We start from the raw sequence: 22,947 nt of genomic DNA, 5'->3' as shown, positions 1-22,947 counted from the left end.
GGACTTCAATATCCTTTATCAGGCTAACTGCCACTTGTGGCTACCATTAAAGTTACACAAGTTCAGTGGTCACAGATTATTGTGTTTTAGCTGCATTTAGCCTACTGTCAGGACTTCAGGGAGGAGGCATGGAGGTGACAAGCAAATAAAAACTTTATTTGCTCCCCACAAACAAAGCAAAACCTCAGGCAGTGCTGTGGCAGGTAATCCAAAAGCAAGAAGTAAGGAAGAAAACAGGTCTTGACATAGCGTCTAAATCCAAAAACAACAATAGACTAGATAAGGATGTGGCAGTGAAAGAAGACCTAAGGGTATAAATACTGAGAGAGGTAATAAATTACATAACACTGTTACACAGCTGTGGCAATCGGTAACTAAAACTTAGTGTGACACGAGATTAGAAAGCAAAACCACAACAAAATCCACAAGGGAATAAGCACAACAGTATATAAAGCAAATTATGGTGCGAAAGGTAAACCCATTTCCAGATGAAAACAGAAATAAAGCCACTAGAATACAAAACAAGGAAATCAAAGCGACTGGGGTAACATTGAAACGGGAAAATTAAGAGCATAAAACCTGTTGGCCATGAACACCGTGTGAAAGATTCATTTTACACTCACATGGAGTTTACGGTTAGACAAAAAGGATTAAGACAAACACCTAGGCAACAAAAGTTGAAGGCCAATTTATTTCTGCCGTCTAATCGGTGAGCAACGCCTGAAGTGGGAATAACCGCAGCAGATTTCCTCATGCAGGTGGGAGTTGTTTTCTGTCTTGTATGTTCTATGTAGAGACAAGCACTATTTAGTTAGGATGCTCATAATTAGTCAAACTAATCCTTGGACTCGATCTCAGTGTGAAGCACTTACTCAATTTAATGCACTGGCCCTGTCACTTAAAAAACATCAGCACAAACCAAATGCTCCAAGTAGTTAGATTCAACCTCCCAACGCGGAAATCACTCTGGAGAGTTGATAGGACTCAAGCTAATTGCTTGAATGTAGATACTTGTGTAATTTCATTAATATTTCAGCTGAGTTTCACTGGCCCCGATCTCTGAATTATTAACAGGATGTTAGTGTGGTTGAGACCACACTGCTTACAGAAGCGAGGATTTATAAAAGTCAAACTCCGGTTTCCATCCGCAGACTGCACATTACCAAAGTTAGACATGTTTCCCTTCTGCACGGCTTTCTCACTCTCAGACATGCATTTATTTATTTTACAAAAAGAGGGTCAATTTCAGGTTTTACTGAAACTAAATTGTTTCCAGGCAACTATAATTAAACCGCCACCCATCCATCCATTTTCTACACCCTCTTACTCGTTTTCAGGGTGGAAGAAGGATGGAGATTATCACAGCTGTCATCAGGTGAGAGCCGGGGTTCATCCTGGACAGATCACCAGTCCATCACAGGGATTAATTCAACTGATTTTAGAAGATTACATTGTGACTTGGAAATACTGACACGAATTGACGAATTGACGAATATGTAATGGATTTTTCCCTTGTATGTTTGTTAAAAGTTGCATGTGCCTTTTGATTAAGGGGAATAACCACAGTGTGTTTTGTGAAATTCCATGTGGGTTTGTCCCGCGTCGTTTGTTTTGTACATCAAGGCCAAGACATTAAGGAGATGGCACCGTTGCTGAGTCAGTCACTGCTGATACAAGGCTAATAAAATCTGACCGAGACATTTGTGTCACTTGATGATTAACAGTAGATGCAGTATGTTCATGTTGAGCCACATTTCAGTCAGACGTTCAACATAATGCCATTTTCTGTTCTTCATAATCATTCTGTTTGATAAACTTTTGACTGTTCAAGTTGTTGACAGACTGCTTTGGCTACAGGACAGCTACGCAGACCTGGAAGCAGAGCCTTGTTTTACTTTTTCTAAGTAATCACAAAAGATGTGTCAATAGGAAATCTTTAAAAAAGAAGATGCTGCTCTGCCAATAAAGGAAACTCTGCTGCTGTTTATAGTAACAGCCCTGAGACACAAGGATGGTCTTTCAGAGAACGAACAGGTTTGTAATTATCACCATGACCTGCGGCATAAATGACATGCTAATTACAAATAATTGGTGCTATGCAGATTGAATAACTTTGCTAAAACAAGTGCCATTATATACACCAACAACATGAGTGTCTCTCATGACATTGCACTGGGGGAGGCTAGTCCTCGAGGTACTTTGAAAATTGTGATGATGGAATGCAAATAGATTTTTAGTTGCAGGTTTGTTATCTGCAGGCAGGGAGATGGAGAGTATACAGGGTCAGAAGTCTGGAGTCTTGCTCGGGGGCTTTTGAAAAACCTTTTTGATGAAAGTGGGATCAAAACTCTGCTTTACTGACTGCATAATGCTCGACTAGACATGGCCGTCTTTAATTCTGTTGCAGGGGTAAACTGCAAGAGTGTGGTAATTATGAGCAGGATTTTCTGATACAGATGAAATGCGCAGCACCAGGTAAATGTTAGGAAAGCCGGAAAAATATTTGCAGCGTCTGCTTAAAAATAAACTGGTAGAAGCACATTTCTCTCTGGAATCCAAATAATTACCCTAATGCATATTTTCTGTTTAAAAAAAAAAGACTTATGCAAAACATCTTCACCAGATTTAAGGTGCATTTGTAAATATGAGCACGAGAGCCAGTGAATCACTAGAAGAAAAAAAAGCCGAGCTGCTCTTGAGTGCTGTCAGCAGAAGACAGACTTACATCTGTGAACACACTGAATTTACATGAAGAGATGTTGCCAGGATGCACGCCCATTTTCTGGTTGAAAATAGTCAGCTAGTGGCAGTATAATACACAGAAACTTATAAAAATCTCATTAGCTACATTTTGACTTGAGGAACCTTTTCCAGAAATCACTTTTTTTTGTTCCCTCAATCCACTCAGTTTCCACCAAAGCAACAGAGGGGCAACACAGCTTTCCAGGGGAGCACTCCCACACAGAAAAGCAGCCCTAGTGAAGAGGTATTACTTGTGACATTTCAGCAATCCTTTGGGCTGGGGCTTTGAGTGCTGAACATTTCTGGTTGGTTGAGTTAGCCCAGCATTTCATTTTAGCTTTTTTGGTAACGATGAGCTTTAAAGTCGTACCATAGGAATAGCCTTTACTGCTTGTCAACACAAGATTCAAATGTACTGCTTTTTTAAATGATCATACCCTAAGGCACTAATAACACATTTCTGTTACAACCTTGTGGAAATGTGTGACGTGAACAGATTGTGACCTCCTGGTTTTACTGGTCCATGTATGCAGCTGAACAGCAGGGTGAATCCCAGAGCTCTCAGCGGTCTCCTAACACGTGGTACCTTTTAACCTGCTAGCCACACAAATGTTCTCTCACATGACATGCGTCTAGTACCTCTACCTTTCACATTCAACTCCACTGGTACATAAGGTACTGGTCTAATGACAATAAGGGGGTTAAAAGGCTTTTTTTTAATGACTCAGAGGACTGTCCAGGAGCCAGAACTCAAAACAATCAAGATTCTACAGAATTCCTAGTAAGACTTTGGATCAACAAGTTTTGTTTTGTTGATAATAGTCTGGATGTTGCTCTCTGTACGTCACATGCTTCGTTTCTCTGATTGGTTGTATTTCTCTCCAACTGTGTCCAGAGAGTTTCTTCTGTCTGTTAGTGCTGCACCCTGGAAATGATAATCGAATCTGGAGGAACCAATAAATGCTTTGTAGAATTAAGAATTAGGATCCCTGGGAGCTTTACCTTAAGCCTTCATAAAAATTAAGAGCTGAAATAATACTTTTCCTCATTGGAAAAAAAAATTTGAGTGTTAAAGGTTTCTTCTGCTGTTGGTCTAAATGAACCCATTTATAAAGCATTCATTTATTTATTTAGAGACAGAATGTGCATTGAGTTTTGTAACAAGACCTCAAAGCAGATGGTAAAGTTGAGTAAGAATGCGTAAAATTTCAACGCATTTCATAGTCTTCTACCTGGAATACTGCCTCCCTTACATTAAATTTCCCTGTGGATTAAAGCAGTCACTGATTGATAATTTGCCTGGATGCACCCACTCCAAACTCTGTTGTATCTCCATCTATGAATAGCACAGACCTGCACGGCATCCCTGCTGTCGCTTTTTTGGTGACATTTATAAAAGTTTCATTGCAGCATCATAAAACATTACATGTCATGCTCTTATGAATCATTTGTGTCATGGATCATTGCTTCGGAGCTAGAGCAGAGTGCTAACAGAACGGGGGGGGTTAATAGAAGGCAACTCTCAGTCTTCAGGAAATCTCATTTGTGACACACACCAAGTGATAAAGCCGATGAAATGAACAATATGTCTCAAAGAATTAGTGTTTCTACAATGAATGATTATGGTTTACTCGTGTGGGCCTTGATGGCTATGACATTCGTTAAGCCGAGGTGTCAAAGCTAAGACATGAATACTCTTTTTTTTTTTTTTTTTTTAATCTGATTTCACATGAACAGGAAAGATTATGTGTAAAATTTCAACAAGAAACATTTCCATGTCGCTTTAAATGTAATTCTTGACAAAAATAAGCAAGTTATTTGACATCCATTACACTGAATAAAGAACCTTCAATTTTTAAAACAAAATAATACACCACTTTGACAACAAGTGTTTGAGAAAAGTCAATACAGGACTGTCTCAGAAAATTTGAATATTGTGATAAAGTGGGAGACAGTCCTGTATGGTCGATGTTTAAAAGCAATGTTCCTGGGGAAAAAGTCTGGAAGGAATTTGCACATTTTTTCTTATTAAACTTAAACAAGAGAACGTTGATGTCTCTGCGCCTAAAAGGTATCTTGGATGGACCATCTTACAGTGGAATTATGCTTTCTGGTCACACGCATCAGTATTCCAGGTGAAATAGATCCATGCAGCACTGATGCAGAAAAGTGCACCCAAATTCCAGGGACAGCAGCTGAAATGCCTCATCCCTTGGTACCTGCTCGGTAGGGCTGGAATGTCTTAAGCAGGAATGGCAACATGACAAAGGGGCAGAAGCTTTACTATTACAACCTTCTTTGGAATCTGTTGCAGGCTTGAAATGCATCAATGGATGAAAAATAACACATGATATGAAGTTGATGAGGGAATTTCTTTTCATTTGAGCGCCTTCTGTTTTCAAAGAAGTCAACATAAATGTAAAAAATCGTTTTGTTTATTTGTTTTTAGTTATTTTTCATTTGATCGTGGCGATTTGAGACTTTCCACGATAAAACAAAGTGAGTCAACCTTCGCATTGACCTCTGTTGACTGATCTATGACGAGGACAAACCAACCATGCATTTACCAGCTGACTCGGTTAGAAAGAAAGAACCAAACTGAGAGCGATGAAACAACATGGACATGTGATGTAAAGCGCTAAAGAAAGTTTATATCAAGTTGGTGCAAAATATTCGTGAGGACAGGAGCAAGGCGTAAGTTTCTGAACAAAGCTGACTTGTAAATTGAATTGAAATTAAATAAATTCAGTTCAATTATTAATTAAATTAAGCACAGCTGCTGGCAGTGTTATTTTTAAACTGAATAATCAACAGACATTTCCTTTATTTTGGGACTGTCAATAAATAACCAATTGAATGAGACATAGCAGGACTTTACTTTTACTAAAGCCTCCATGTCATGTGACTCAGTCGCTCCAATCCTGAATGAGGATGTATTCTTCTTTATAATAATATTCATAAAAGCTTTCTTTCAATACACAACAAGATGATGAACAATGATTTTCCATTTGGGGCAAGCACGTTTGGTGTTTGGGCAAGTTAAACGCTTAAAAAATCTTGATGTCAAGCCTTGAATAACTGCTGTATTAAAAGAGCCTGCTGGGTATCGTAGCACATGGACGACAATATATTACCTCGAACTGATTAAGCTGGAATGGATTATGCAATAGATAAGACATGAAAAGGTATCTTGTTAATTACACGAGCAGACTAATATGGGCGTATAAAAGACTGCAAACATTTATGAGAATCATCCTTAAAGGGGACCTATTATGGCATCTAATCCCTATTTTTAACAGGTCTTGAATGTCTTAAAAACAAGCGTTTGATTGTTTTTGCTAAATAAATTAGAAATTCAGCCTCTAAACCATGTCTTTATCATCCCATTCTCTAACCTCCTTCTCTATGCGGGATTCTGAGTGGGCGGGGAGGCTATGATAATGAGGCACTGTGCTGATTGGCTGCCTCAATGAGGCGATACACCGCTACGAAAAAATGGCGAAAGCTCCGGCTGGCGGATTTACACCGTGTCTTAACTGCATGCGATGCGAGCGAGCGTCAGCGACAAAAATCAATTCCATTGCTTTATATTCTCTTGGACTGTCCTAACTGGCCGCAGCGACGCAGCGACGCTGCGCTTAGCGCTTTTTGCCGTTTTTTGGTGCTTTTTGGCGTCTAGCGTCGCCACGGTAACGCTTTTGACTGAGAAAGGTAATGCCCATCGTCGCAGGATGGAGACGCACATTTTGATGTATAACACATCTGGGTGCACGTTACGGTTCGGGCCGCATTAACCGCCGAAGAAATGGCATAAATTGCGCCAAAATTACACGATTAATTCAAAATGGCCGACTTCCTGTTTGGTTTCGGCCATGGCGCCAAGAGACTTTTCTTTAAGTTGCGACATGATTCAGGTGTGTACCGATTCTCGTGCATGTACGTCATACCGTATTGTGGGGCTTGAGGTACGAAGTTTTCTAGGGGGCGCTGTTGAGCCATTTTGCCACGCCCATTAATGCAAACCATTAAATATCAAATTTTTCACCAGGCCTGGCTTGCGTGCAAAATTTGGTGACTTTTTGGGGCACGTTTAGGGGGGCAAAAAGGCCCTCATTTCGTTGGAAGAACGAAGAAAAAAAAAAGAGAAAAATTCCTACAGATACAATAGGGCCTTCGCACTGTCATTTGAAATTTGTTAGGGCACTGCTCGGGCCCTAAGAATAATAATAATAACTAGAACATTTCAGGAAATTTTGATATGGGCATGCCCTACTGCCCTCCATCCCCTCTTGCTGCTTTGGTTTGGGGCTGTAGCGGTTGTGTTCGCGGTGGTTCTATGTTAGTTTGAGGTGTTTACGGTTGTATTGCATTCATTCCTGTGCTCCCCACAGGGGGTGTGGTTTAGTGTTGTTAATAAACCACACCCCGTGCTTCGGGGTTGTGTAGTTTAGGGTGATTAATAATGGCCAAGAAGCAGTTTAGGGTTGTTAATAACCGTTAAAGGTTTTTAATAAACCTTTGTGGATGGGGCCATTTGGCAGACATTTTGACCTAAAATTCATGAAATTTGAATATGTTGTTGTCCACAGCGAGCCAAGTTTTGAAACATTTTAATCATGTCCCTAGCAACATGCGTCCAAAGTCAAATGGAATTTTTTTTTTTTTTATTGAAAGTTTAATATCTCAAAAACTGTAATAATTGAAAAATCTTTTGGTCCGAAGTGAACCGAGTCAGGGAACATTTGAATGATGTCTCTACGATAAAGTTCGGCCGACCAATAAGCGTCCGAATTTTCACCTTTTTTTCTGCTTTTTGGCATCTAGCGTTGCCACGGTAACACTTTTGACTGAGAAAAGTAATGCCCGTTCCGGTTCAGGCTACATTAACGGATAGGTTTTTTTTTCACCATGGTAAAAAGCCCCATCCGAATGAATATGTTGAAGTCCACAGCGTGCCGAGTCAGGGAACATTTGTACGATGTCTCAACAATGACCTGTTGCCAAGCAACAAGCGTCCAAATTCAAATGGAATTTTTTTTTAAATTGAAAGTCAAATATCGCAAAAACTGTTATATTTAACATGATGAGGTTGTACGGTCCTTTAGTGCCAATCGGGCCGAGTGTTTGAAAATTTGAACGATGTCTCTACGATAAAGTTCGGCCAAGCAATAAGCACCACAATTTTCACAATTTTTTTCGCTTTTTGGCATCTAGCATTGCCACGGTAACACTTTTGACTGAGAAAAGTAATGCCCATCGAGGCACGATGGAAACGCATCTAACGATGTATGCAATGTGTGGGTGCACGTTCCAGTTCAGGCTACGTTAACGGATAGGTTTTTGTTTCACCATGGTAAAAAGCCCCATCCGAATGAATATGTTGAAGTCCACAGCGTGCCGAGTCAGGGAACATTTGTACGATGTCTCAACAATGACCTGTTGCCTAGCAACAAGTTAACGGATAGGTTTTTGTTTCACCATGGTAAAAAGCCCATCCGAATGAATGGGGCCATTTGGCATGGATTTTGACATAACATGTCCTTAAATCACAGCTTCATGAAATTTGAATATGTTGAAGTCCACAGCGTGCCGAGTCGGGGAACATTTGTACGATGTCTCTACGATAACCTGTTGCCTAGCAACAAGCGTCCAAAGTCAAATGGATTTTTTTTTTAAATTGAAAGTTAAATATCGCAAAAACTGTAATAATTAGCATAATGAGGTTGTATGGTCCTTTAGTGCCAATCGGGCCGAGTGTTTGAAAGTTTGAACTATGTCTACACAAAAAAGTTCGGCCAAGCAATAAGCGTCCAAATTTTCGCCTTTTTTTTTGCTTTTCGGCATCTAGCGTTGCCATGGTAAGACTTTTGACTGAGAAAAGTAATGCCCATCGAGGCACAATGGAGACACATCCAACGATCATCCACTACTTGGCATGCCCATAATAATAATAACTCATTATATATATAGTGCCTTTCATGATACCCAAGGTCGCTTAACAAAAAGTGGACAAACAAACAAACAAAACAAAACAAAACAGGGAGGGGACCTTAGCCTATTCAGGTAAGGCCAAAGAGGAGAGGTGTGTTTTGAGGTGTGCTTTGAAACTGTGGAGAGTGGGGGAGTGGCGGATTTCAAGGGGGAGAGAGTTCCAGAGGGTGGGGGCAGCCACTCTGAAAGCCCTGTTTCCAAAGGTTTTTAAACGGGTACGGGGGATGGAGAGGAGTCTGACATCAGAAGACCTCATCCACATTGAAGAGGAGATCTCCGGAGCAGTGGCTTGGGGGCCACAACCAGGAGCTCAGTCTTGTCACTGTTGAGTTTGAGTAAGTTGGTTGATATCCAGGTTTTTATGTAATGATTGCAGTTGACCAGAGACTGTGGGGGGAGCTGAGAAGATGGTGAAGTGCTGAGATACAGCTGAGTTTCATCAGCATAGCTATGGAAGTTGAGACCATGGTGGCGAATGATCTGGCTGAGGGGTAGCAGGTAGGTGGTAAACAGGGTGGGGCCAAGCACAGAGCCTTGAGGGAGCAGGGGGGGAGGAGGAGCCATGAATGGTGACAAACTGGGTTCTGTTAGAGAGGTAAGAGTGGAACCATGACGGTGGTTCCACTAAGAAGGGATTTATTTACTTAAAACAGTGTCCAGTAATTATTTCAATAATATATATCATTTTGAACATAATTATTCAGTTGTGTTTTATACAAAATACACAAAAAAATTCAGGATGTACTTCAAAACTCAACAAATGCACTCTCCTAATACCTGTTGAAATAAGTCTGACCTCATTTTCTGTTTACTTGCAGAAATGTTGTTCAAGAGAAAATAAATAAATGGTCTCAATAAAGAAAATCAGTGCCTTGGTCTTAGAAATGTTGTATTTTGCAGTGAAATATAAATATGTTTGGCATCATCTTTTTTTTCAAAGTTTTCAGGGTAAAAGGTTAAAACGTCAAACGCGAAAGGAAAGATTTCCTTTTAAACCTTTAACAGTTACCTTTGCCCAGTGTCTCCACCAGCAAAAGTTCAAAACATTTTAAGATGTTTTCTGTCCTTGTTATAAAAATGCATTTTCATACTTTTGTAAATTTGATAAAAGCAGCATTAGAGTATCAGAGGACGACTATTCTTGCAGTTAAAGCTCTGCATGCGTAAATGGTAAACCTCAAAACACTCTAAAGGGTAATTAAAAGCCTTATGACTATTTAGTGATGGACTTTAAATTATATATTTTTTTCTAATTGGTAACGTTATTTTGTTCATTGTGTAAGAAAGGATTATCCATCAAACGAGAAATGAAAGACTAAACTGATAAAAATCTACTTATTTTGCAGGTATTTTATCATTTCACCATTCTAGGGGTAGCTTTTGAATATGCTGGAACTGCAAGAAATGACCCTATAAAACCTCTGTCAAAGCTTTTTACCTCTATGCAGAAAGCCACAACAGCAGTAACAGACAAAACTATCAAATTTGTTTCCTGGATACTCAGCCCCTCTAGGTCTTTCAAGATGTCAGATCTCACCTCTTTATTGGGCAACTGGAGCTATTGTCACAGCGAATATTGAGTAGGACCCAGATGCAGGAGAGACAAGAAGGCAGGAATTCCAGAAAAACATGATTTATTTACTCAAAAAAAAAACATTTGTTAGCATAATAACATTTCTAGTTGCTTCGGTAGCAACGTCTCAAATGAAGTTGCAAAGACAGATTTGGTCACAATGGATATATGCTAACATTCATTGGCATCATAGGTTAGCATGAGCTTAGCCAGCCAAGCTAAAATTGCTAACCTGTTGTAACTGAGCTAAAGTAGATTTATCCCAACCGGCTTCCAGGCAGCTTTTTTCAGCCCATTTTTGGATTATTCAGGCTTGGACACTATCAGCAGCACATGATTCATCATCCAGGTTGACAAACATTCATCACAGCTCTCTCTGCTGTTCAAACCTTAATCTAATAACAAGTTCCTGTAGTGGAACAGCACTTATTGTTGGAGGAATATACCATATGGAGAGCATGTAGTGTTGAACAGGTTGCAATGGAGATGCTAGCTGAGATGTTTCAATCTGAACCCCCAGCGTATAGGCCGACATTCCTACTCCCTAATGCCACATTACTCAGGAGGGTGAAATTACAGCAACACAGAAGCTCTAGTTATTCATGTAATTCACCCAGTGGCCCCAAAAGCTCTTGAAACCCTTTCACTTCTCGTGAATAGTCCAGTTCTTTTGTGATGATAAATTATATGTTATTGTGACAGCAACACGAAGAATAAGACGCTGACCTCTAACCATGACTTCAGGCTTGTGCGTGAGCTCTGCTGCAGCAGCCTTGAGCCAGAAAATTAGCGCCTACATGCTGGTACCGAGATCTAACCTCTAATATGACGAGAATTTTTTACTAATGTCAGATATTTCCAGACATTATCACATTGTTCGCTGTCTTCCTCCTTTTTGCTTCAGATCACTCTTTTATCTAATTACTCTGCCAGAGAAAACACTGTCCACAATGCTGCCGTTTGAGAAGAGATGGGGTTCACATGGCTCATGGTGGAATCTGTCATCTAAAAGTGCTACAAGTAAAAAAAGAACTAAAAAAAAAAGTGTGAAATTTCAAAGCACAATTTGTTACCTTATGCCCATAAAAGTGAATGGCCTTTGGGAAAACGTTTGGGGAAGAAATGTAATTTTGGCTTTCAACTAACTGAGCACAAGGCTTTGTGTTACACTTGTGTTGACAAGCAGCCCGAGTGATTACAAGGTCTTGTTGTGAATCACATTCACGCCTCTCTCACAGTGTTGAAAACATCCCAGCATGCTTTGGAGCTCCTAGCTAATTCTTCACACATCCTGCAGCTTCGAGTCGTGCACATGACTGGAGTGTTATGCTCTCTCTTTTGAGCCAAATAAGGCTTTTGTCACACACAATTGGATTCTTCGTGCTGCACTGAGACTGTTATGATTATTCCACATTAACTTCCAGAGACGGGGGTTTGAAAAGTTGCTTCTTGTATTTTTCCTGAGTTGTTTCTTCTTTGTGTTTGTGCGTGTCTCCTGTGTGTGAAAACATTGATTTCTTTTCGATGCTGGGCTGCAAGGGGGATTTGTGCTGGTAATTTGGGCACTCTTTAAACATCTGTTATGATAAGTAACAACAACAATAGGAGAGTGCTTCCCCACTTATTCAATTATGGACCGGCCAATTAATGCCATGAATGGGACTAGAAATCCAAATGACACTGCATATAGAATTTCCCTTCAGGGATTAATAAAATATTATTGCAGAGAACAAAACTGAATTGAACTGTAACCAGCAGCGTGGTCTACCCAAAGCAAGTAGTTGTTTTTTATGCATGTAAGATGTTTTTATCCTGCACCAGCCTCTCGCTGTTTCACTTTATATCATTTGATCTGCTTCCTTTTTTCCTTCCGAAGTAAATTCAATCCCACAATAAAACATTTTTACAGTAAATATTGTGGCTTTTCACTACTTTTTGACAACATTTCACTATTTTCCACTTCTTGTTAAGCACATCTTTGGTATTCTTTCCCTTTTTTCGCTGCTCCCACTGCCTTCTTTTTTAACTATTTTCTTAAACTAAGTGCTGATAATTCTTTATAATTTCCTCTAACAACTTTAAAAAAAAACAACAGTAGGAAGCATGAAGATGTATCATAGATGACAAAGTGAGGAGTGTAAAATGGGTAAATGTTTGACAAGGCTGTAATTTTAGAAATAAAAACAACTGTCAAGATAATGATGGGGGTTGTCTGATATTTTAAAATAAATAACATCCATTAAGGATCTTTGTATATTACAAAAAAGTCTTTAAAACTCAGATATTACAACTGTCTTGAATATTATAATTCTTACTCTTTTCTAACCTCAGATGTATATATCTGCTATATATGTATAAGCCTTTGGCTTAAAAATGTCAGTCACTTGCAGTGAGATAAGCAGCTTAAATTCTACATTCATGCACGTCTCTGCAAAGTTATTTCAACTTCAAGCACTGTAAATTCATGTTATTTAAGTTAATCCTGACCACAGACTGAATAAGCAGAGTTGGACAATCCCCCTGTGACGTCACCCAGAGGGAGCTTTTGAAATCTCTTTTTCCTTGTACTGCAAGGCGCCACGTTGCAAATGACGAGCAGGCCTGAAAATCAGCTGGAACACGCCCTCTTTAATCCGGTTACCATAAGTTTTAGCTTGGCTCCACTCACCTATGATGCAAACTAACATCCATCCTCATTACTGATGTCGCCCCCAAAATGATAACTTAAACAAGAACTGTCAGAAAAACGAGGATGTCCAAAATCCTGATTGAACTGGACCTTCTGCAATTCAACACTAAATGACCGGAGACGTGCCCCGTCAGCCAAGACACAGTGGAGAAGCCGCAGAGCTCTCAGCACAGTCCTCAGCAACATCTCCTGTTTGAAATGTTGTTTCAGTGGTGACATCAGAAAAGACCACTGTGTTGGCTCGCCAAGGGTCTCATAGGGCAGTGTTTCCCAACCCTGATCCTCGGGGCTCACTGTCCTGCATGCTTTTGATGTTTTCCTGCCTCAACACACCTGATTCTAATTTATGGTCATCATCAGCTTGTCATCAAGATCTGCACAAGTCTGTTAATGGCTCAGTCATTTGTATCAATGTGTGCTGATGCACCTTGCAGTTCCTGTGGGGAACCCCCAAAGCCCCAGGGGATTGCAAAGCTGTTTTAATGTAGCGGACGCACTGTTAGCTCAGGCTGCCTGCTGCTTTGTTTGCAGGTTGGAAATTTGTGGAGCCAGACCCTGGTGTTCAGCTGTGGAACTGCAATTAAAAACAATTTCTGGTTTCCATCAGACAAGCAAGAGTGACATAGCTCCTTGATCCTGAATGAAGCTTCTTGTTTATTGTAAAATTAAAGTTATACGTCTGTAATTGTTCATTTGTTCAGTCACAAAAGAAGTTTTGTCGAGCAGTGTTGTTTATATTAGGGCATATATATTAAAATCAGAAGATAATTTATGCTAGCTCCTGCATGCCTACAATATATACAAATACAGTAAAAGTTGAAATGCTTAAATACTCCCGTATTTCCTTGACCTGGAGTGGTATATCTTATTTATTTACTTACTCACATTCAATAATTTCATCCACATCGTGCCTAATTTCTTGTTATTCTCCTGTTTCCTCTTCCGCCGGATCCACGTCCGGTCTTCGTTGCAAATATCACCACTGATTTCATGTCCCCAAAACAAAAAAGGCCCAGAAGATAGTTTTTCTGAAAGTACAATTGCTAGAAATACAATCGAATCAAAAATGAAGGCCTACATAAAGATTTTAAAAATCCAAATAGATAAACTCCTTACTTTAAAAAAGGGTAGACACACTGACGCACAGCTTCAAGTCAGTGTTCATGTGGTACCATCATTTACATACCGCAAATGATCGCAGAGCCATAATTTAATAATGTAGCTCTTGTTTTATGGTAATAAAACTCATTACTGTGCACCGATTTGGTAGGAAGGCTTCAAAGCTGTAAAATAAACGCGGACCTTTCCTCTCAAGGTGATTTATTCAAAGCATAGTACTTTTTCTTGTGAAATGTTTTCACACACCCGTCTTCTGGAAGCTGCACAAGTCTTGAATAAAACAAGAATGCCATTCTAACTGAATGAAAATGTACAGTAAACGGGAGGACTAGATGGAAATTAGGGTGAAGTAATCGACTTATATAAAGCAAGGAGGCAATCCTTCTAGAGTAATATGGATATGTTTGAAACTTGGACTGAAGTAAAACAAATTGCCCACAGTGTGCCATATATAGGCTTGCTGAACTGATGAAAATGAAACTCTACAAAAGTTCCACTCGGTATAAAGATTATGCTGAGTATTAAATGAAAGAATCAATATCACCCATGTCTACGTATTTACACCTACTCACACCTGCGAAACCCTAATTAACAGGGCATCTTTTTGCAAACAGCCATGGCTGCAAGTCCATGCTTAATGAATAAATTGAGTTGTGTATTTCTGTGAATTTTAAAAGGAATAAGACCTTGTGGGATTAACAAATCCAGACTGATAATCCAGTGATGGCTCACTACCTGGAAACTGTGACGGTCAACAAACTCAGTATTGACATATAGATTGTAGATTAATCCTAAATGACAGCAACATCAAGAACATGAAAAGATGTAAAAATAACAAGAGTTGAAACAGACAATAAAAAAGAAGATGAATGGAGCAATGGTTACATGGAGGGTTGTCAACCCCCAAACTGGCAGAGTGGTTCTGTCAGATTCTGGAAACAACATCAGAGATCTCAGTCCAGAAGAGCGCAGTCCTAGGAACAGTAAAAACAAGGCGTAGAACCTTCAAGCACCATGGCTTCTGATTGGTGTTTTTATTCATTTCTTTCTATATTTATTTTGTGCAACACAATTTGCAGAAATGTAGAGTCACAGAATAGCTAATACAAGATGCCAAATGACTGAATAAACAACTGGAGGGAACTGTACAGAGAGATAAAAGGAAAAAATGTAGGTGGATGGATGCAAAATGACTGCAACCAGACAAAGAATGGCTACAAAAACATGCTAACTAACCAAAATGGCAAAATGTGAGGTAAAATGAGCAACTGCCAAACAACCAAAACAGAGCAACAGATATGTCCAATGACACATTTTAGGTCACAATGGACAACCTGGCTGGTCAGGAGAGTTTAATCTGATGTTCAACACCTATGCTGCTAAAAAGGCCACATGGTTCTCTGAACCTGAACTTTCCTCTTCTTGTATTGGCAGAGGAAAACATATTCATTACGTCACCTCTCCACAGGGTTGTCCCAAGGCTCAGTACTTGGACCCCTTCTATTTTCCAAATACACCACCTCTCTGGGCCAGATTATTCATTTAAAAAGCCTCTGCTCTGCAGATAATACACAACTCTACCTGTCATTCCCACTGGACGACAAAACAAAGTCTGCATGAATTTCAGGTTACCTTTCTGACATGTCTGCAACCTGTCAACTTAAGCAATCAAAGACTGAAGCCCTGGTTATCCCTGCCCCTCATTAATTTAGCCTTGATATCAACATAAATATTGCCTCCACTACTGTCACTCTCACAAGAGTTACAAAGAAAATGGTTATGTTTAATGACCAGTTATCCTTCTTTGACTACATTGCCTCAGTCGTATCGCTTGGCACTCCGCGACATACAAAAAATATAAGACCTAACCTGACTATATGTAGCTTAAAGGGGACATATTATGGCATTTGCTGTATATTTTAAAAAGGCCTTGAATGTCTTAAAAACAATCTAAAGCTTGTTTTTTCTACATACATCAAAAATTCAGCCTGTGAGCCATGTCTATAGTTTTACCGCTTCTAAAGCCTTTTTCTGTGCCTCATTTTTAGGGAAGGGGGGGTATGATAATGAGGCTCTGTGCTGATTGGCTCCCTGAATGACATGTAGCAGGGGAGGAGCATAAGCCTGGCATTCAGTTACACAGATCTTAAAGCCTGATTTACGGTTCTGCGTTAAATCGACGCGTACCCTACGCCGTAGGCTCTGCGTTGGTGAAACACAGAACCATAAATCAGCCTTTAGTCAACTGGTCTTCACACAGGAAGGCTAACAACCACACACACACACACACACACACACACACACACACACACACACACACACACACACACACGAGCATACAAGTGTGCTATTTAAAAAATAGAGCGGGAGCAAAACTTAGTTTGATTGTGCTTTATTTAAGTTATTACATTAATCAAACACATAGAAATCTCTTTTCCCGCCCGGTCTTCGGGCAGAGACGGGTCTTCGAGCCCGCCTCTGCAGAGCAGCTCCCCGGGAGCAGCGTCTCCTTCTCCGCTCCAGGCGCCCCGCCACGGAGCCTACGCCGTAGGCTCTGCGTTGGTGTAATGCGGAACCATAAATCAGCCTTTTGCTTGGAAGATCTGAAATGAACAGAAGAAAAAAAAGAAAAAAAAAGGTCCGTGAGCAGCCCCGGAGCTCCGAGCTAAGCTAAATACTTAGCCCATGCAAAGATCATACTTGTAGACAAATATAAATAACGTTCTTACCGCTGACTCGTGTGCAGTTGCCGGGTCCGTGCTGTTGGTACTGATCCTTTTATAAGGGTAAATGTCGATGCAAAACCTCATCTTAACTGTCCCTCGCTGTGGAAACAGCCACCGCTGCTGAACAATGGCTGGAGCTCCAGCCGGCGTAGCTGGCTGGTTGTGGGCGTGGTTTCAGCAGCGGAGGATGAACCTATGGAAATCTGCTCCCGTCGTGACTCACAACGGGAGCAGATTCTCATCGGCTCAAAAAAAGTCACGTGACACTGGAAAACTCAGTCAGGGGGGGGAGCAGACCCTGCAGAATTCCATGGTATTTTATCTTCCCTGTGCTGGCAGGGTGAGGGGAGACCACTTTATATATGTTAAAACAAGAAAAAACGTGTTTTTCATAATAGGTCCCCTTTAACTCCTGGTACAAGCCATTGTTATATCCCACCTAGATTACTGCAATCCCCTGCGATCAAACCTCTACAAAAGGTCAAGAATGCAGCGGCACATTTGGTCTTCAAACCTACCTAGATGGGCACACATCACACTTCCATTTATTGAGCTATACTGGCTACGTGTGTCTGCTCAAATAAAGCAACAACACAAGAACACCTTCTGTCGTAAAAGAGCTCTCTCTTCAATTTCCAGAGCTGCACTTTAATGTCATCTTAGCGTATGGGGTTTTAGAAGCACTCAACGGTTAGTTTAATCTCAATTGCTGTTCAAAAAAAAAATGACAACAACCACTCTTTTTTGTTTTCTTCATGTGGGTTACACTGTGTCCTAACTGCATGTGATGCGAGCTAGCGTCAGCAACAAAATCAATTCCATTGCTTTATTTTCTATTGGACTGTCTTAACTGGCACGCCGCTTTGAGCTGAATATTTGTCAGACGCCCTGCTTCAATTTTCTTCCTGTCGCTCGCGTTGAAAGCCGGTTGAAAGCGCTGTAGGAAACAGTCATGGATGAGGAACGGCTGATCCAGTTAGTTGAAATGAAAAGTTATCTCTATGATACCTCCTCATTTCACTACAAAAACCTCAATAAAATGGCAGCTGGCTGGAGGGACATTGCCAGGGAGCTGGATGTTTCAGTGTATTTACAAGCATGCATCCATGCGATGTGAAAAAGGCATTGTGTGACATATGTTTGCACGCACGTTATTCTTAGTTGCTGTTATGTGGCTGAAAGTAGACATGAGACGAAATGCATGCCGTTACGACACGGAGTTACTCTTTAACTGTCGTCCCGTCTGATGTTGTCGAGTGCACAGCTGATAGGTATGTGACGTAAACAGAACTGCATATTAACGCTTTCAGTGTGGACAGAGAGCGTCCGATGTCACGCAGTGCGACGCGATAGTCGGACGCTCGCATGCAGTTAGGACACGGTGTTAAACCTCATATAGGTAAATTAACATTGTCATCCTACATATTATTTTGGTTAATATTTAAGCCCATCCATGCTGCATGGACATTATCTATTTACCATGATCATTACACACTAGAAATGTGCATGGACACACAATCCAGGCTACAAATAATCAGTAAAACACATTGTCAGTTCTATCAGCAGTAGTGTTAAAGTTTCAGGACATCGAGGATGAAGTGAAATGGAGCATGTAGAGGCTCTTTTGCGTCTCATGAGTCTGTGTAACCTCAAGTGTCCCTAAAACTCTGTGCTTATCAGTAATGATAATTCATGTTCAGTGAAAACAAATGATATACCACTAACAAATACATTTAACAAATAAAAACAGTAAATCTTGGAAAATCCTAGACTGCAATCGCCTTCATCTTCAAGCGCAGCTACAAGTCACAACAACCATCATATTCTGAGCTCAGATTAAGACTTGGTTAATAAGTCTTTCAAAGGCTTCCCTCTCTGCTTTCTGCATTTTATCTCCAGGTTAGACTAAGACCTCGCCGATAATGCAATGTGACGAAAGGCTTTTGCAAGATGCACAATTCAGGATTCAAGATACCTCCAAAAATATTATTTATATGGATAGTGCTTATTTGTATCTCTTTTGGTGCATCTTAGTTGTCAGGTCCCATCTTTGATCGGTTGCCCATTATTTCATAATCCAGCCATACAGGTCTGAAAACATGTTATCTCCTGAGATCAGAGAGAAAACAACAACCTATTTAAGCACAGACTGATGGAACTGAGTAAAACACATAAGCTTTACTTAAAGGAAATCGAGTTAAACCTTTTTCTTTAAAAAAATGTTTTAATATCCTTACTATCAGATCCAAAAGTGATACTACTTTATATTGCCATCTCCAGCCCTTCTGTTTGTTGAAGGACTTCATGTTATGCCAACACAATGTGCAGGTTGCTTTGCTACAGATCATTATATTTCCAAAGAATATGATTCTTTCACTTAGGTTGCCATGGCAATGTCAACATTTGGCAATTCTTAAAGTAGTTACAGTGGAAAGCTATTCCTTTTGATGAAGTGTTTGAAAAGCTTCTGGTTTAAGAGAAAATTCATTTTCTTTCACGAACAAGGACAGAAGAGCTTCAGATACTTGAATAATGGACTGTTGTTTTCAAACAGTTAGTTTAATCTAAAGTGCACTACAAGTGTGGTGGCATGGTAGATATTTCCTGGCTCTTTGAACTTCTTCAGTTGTGATTTTATCTATTTATTGTCCAACATACATGAGTTCAGGTAATTCGTGCTTCCTGCATGCTTACCAAGGTAAAACGCATGGTATTGATTTGAGGAAAATGTGAATATTGTCTGAAAAATGCACTTTGTAAAGCCCTGGTCAGAATAATATGTAAAGGATTTAGGGTTTCTTTATAAATAAATACAGGTCAGTCAATTATGTGAAAACATTTCCATACCATACCCAAATTTAGTGAATAACAAAAAACGGTTTTACACTTAAAAACAAAAATAAAGCATAACCATTCAGATTTTTCAAGTTACCTCTGTATCAGGACACCACATTTATTTTAATCTGATTGATAGCAATACATTTATTATCAATTCATAAAAAAAGCATCCAGGAGGTGCAAGAAATCCAATAAGGACACAAAGTCTTGGACAGTTTTTCTTCTCTGTAAGCACTTTTACCACGTTAAACAGAAGATAAGATGAGATATATAATCAGTGGAATTAGTCTCTGAACAGAGATTTTTCCAGAAAAGGGACGTGCAGAAGTACCGGCCACAGGAATAATAGAGACTAGAAGAAATTGTTGTCATACCAACTCATGTAATATACAGTATATATATATATACAGTATATATATATATAATATATATCTGCAAAAAGATGCAGATATATGTTTTTATTCTCTTGCTTTTGGCTGTTCCCTTCAGGGGTCACCACAGCGAACCATCTGCCTCCATCTAACCCTATCCTCTGCATCCTCTTCTCTCCCACAGACTAACTTCATGTCCTCTTTCGTCACATCCATAAATCTCCTATGTTGCCACACGTCTATGTCTAATATTTTTTATTAAATAAAGAAATGAGAGAAAGAGGGCTTCTTGAAAGACTCAGAAGTGCTATCAACAAATATCTTAAAATGTGCAATTTTATCAAGACATTTTAAAGTATTGAAAGTATTAAGATTCATCCAAGATGCAGCACCAAGAATAAATTCAAAGAGTCTGTGAAGGACAATATGAATTGTAAAAAAAACCATGCAAGAGAGATTTTAAAGAGCATCAAGCTGGACCTGGCCTGTAGCATACACTGCTCACTGAAATGAGGACAGTTTTGAATTACGCCTTACTTAAATACCATTGTAAACCTTTGGAGCTTTAACCTGACATTTCTGAACATTTAAAATAACCTCAATGGATAGTAGGGAAAGAGTAGCTGACACAACAGTCTAGCTGACTGACTTTGATCGCTAAAGGTTCTACAACTAATTAATACAAGGCAAAAACTGTTTGAAATGAAGTATGAAACTCTGAATAATGTATTTGAAATCGAGAAGTATAAATGATTCTGACCATTACAGTATATCTGGAAATATGGATGACTCTGCTTTGACTGGAGCCGAACATACTTGCTGAACTCCAAAAATGCTGAATCCTAATTTAAACAGGCCCAGTTCTGTCAAATTCAGTCCAGCCTAAAAAGCTGATCCAGGACTCCACAAGGCATTATAAGGCTAAAATGACCTTGGCATGTGAAAGTGCTTCATTTTCCGTCCTTTCTGCTCATCCAGTATCTCCTTCTCAAAAACTGGGATACACTACTGATGCAAAACATAGTCAACATTACTCTGATTCCAGTTTTCGTATCTGGTGTACATGTAAGGGAATACAAAGTTTTGTCAGAAGAAAAAAAAATGAAATAGTAAAGCCTGTTTTAAATCTTGCTATAGCACATCTTCCAAAGGGACCACAGATATACAGTATTTGGTTCGATGTCTCAGGTTTCTTTTTCAGTTATCATCATCTTGAGTTTTATGGGGCAGAAGATTTGACTGAGTACCCAAAACTGCTTTTCCATTAGTTGGCAGTCAGAGCAACTTAAAGCACATGTGTTTAATTGTGCATGCTTAATTAAACCTCAAGTGACAATTTGAAGACCTGCAATTTTTGTAAAATCATTCCTTTAGAAACTTTTCCATTAAATGCATCTGAATTTTTTTATATTTTCTGTCTTTCAAAGACATTTGACTATTTATGTTATGTTATGCTCTCATGTAAAGAAATCTTTTTTTTTTTCATTATAGCTTTGACAGAAAGTCAACAACTGGTTGAAAATGGAAACATGGAAAATATGTTAAAGAAAAGGCACAAAACCCACTGAAAAAAATCTCTTTGTGTGGTGACGGGCTGAGAGGCGCACACCACACTCCAAATGGTTTAATTAAATGTGCGAGAGTGACAGGATGCTCCGGGGTGGTCATTTTGAAAACGATGAGTGTAATCACATACTTGTTATAATTGGCAATCTGATACAACAGCAATTTCAATCAAATTACAGGATCGGCACAATGACAATTTGTTTATCAGACACGTGAATTGAAAGTATTGGTGGTGAATCTAGTTTAAGAGTAGTGCTGATTGTTACTTGTGATTAAACCCAATTTTAGGTGCACTTTCCCTCACAGCTGTAATTTGAAAATTGATCAGGGCCTGAGCTGTAATTCACGCCTTCATCTCTGAAACAAGAGTTGCTGGATAAATTTAATTTGATCATTTTTTGTTTTTTTGTTTATTTATTTTTATTTTGTGTTTTTCTATCTTTAAAATATCACTCACAAGTTGGGAAGCTGAGTCAAATCTCAAAAGGAAATGATACATTTGGAAATAATAATGAAAGTATAAATCTTTTTTATTGTTACACAAACAAAAGCAAGCTGTCTTGAAGGCTGAAAGCAGAAATAGGAAAAGTAGGAAGTAGGAAACCTGTGATATCTGAGATGGCCTGCATTGCCCTGTCCTATGGAGATCACCCTGGCTTATTCGCTGGGACAAACACCAAGCCAGGATACAGAAGGTGCAGCTACGTAAAGCCAGCTGTAAGTACAGTAATCCTGGTACCTGCGCAATCGCAGCCTTCTTAAGTGGACCGTGAGGTCAGTCGCAGATTTACTGATGCAGAGATGAAGATAACATGTGTCGCTCGTGTTTCACTTACCGAGCAACACCTTTTAAAAGAAATGCATGATTAGGTCAAACACCTTTTTTATATATATAAAAATATATATATAATATACTGTATACCGTATATAAAAGAAGAGCCGTCACTTTAACCATGTTGGAATTTAATTTTAAGAAATAGATTTATTTCATATTATGCTTTTAAAGTCCTTTCAAGGTCATTTCATCCAGGTGCCTGCAAGACATAAGGACTGCACAGTTACCTCATCAACCTGACAGTACAAGATCGTTGAAGTTGTTTCATGACTTTTTTGTTTTGCCCTAACAACATTTGTCTCTTGGCCCCTAGGAGTTCAGAAATGCCAGGAAGTAAAACGTCAAGGACCTTTTGGACTCAGTTGCTTACCCAGCAGCCTCGCCTCATAACCTCTTTTGTCAGCACCGAAGCAATAAAATGTGAAAACCTATCGGAAAATAACAGAGAATCCGACTCCAGTTTGTTTAAAAAAAAAATAGTTTTAAATTAAAAAAAA

This window comes from Cololabis saira, chromosome 24 (genome assembly GCF_033807715.1).
Source record: "Cololabis saira isolate AMF1-May2022 chromosome 24, fColSai1.1, whole genome shotgun sequence".
Classification (NCBI taxonomy): Eukaryota; Metazoa; Chordata; class Actinopteri; order Beloniformes; family Belonidae; genus Cololabis; species Cololabis saira.
Note: the sequence above shows the minus strand (reverse complement) of the source record.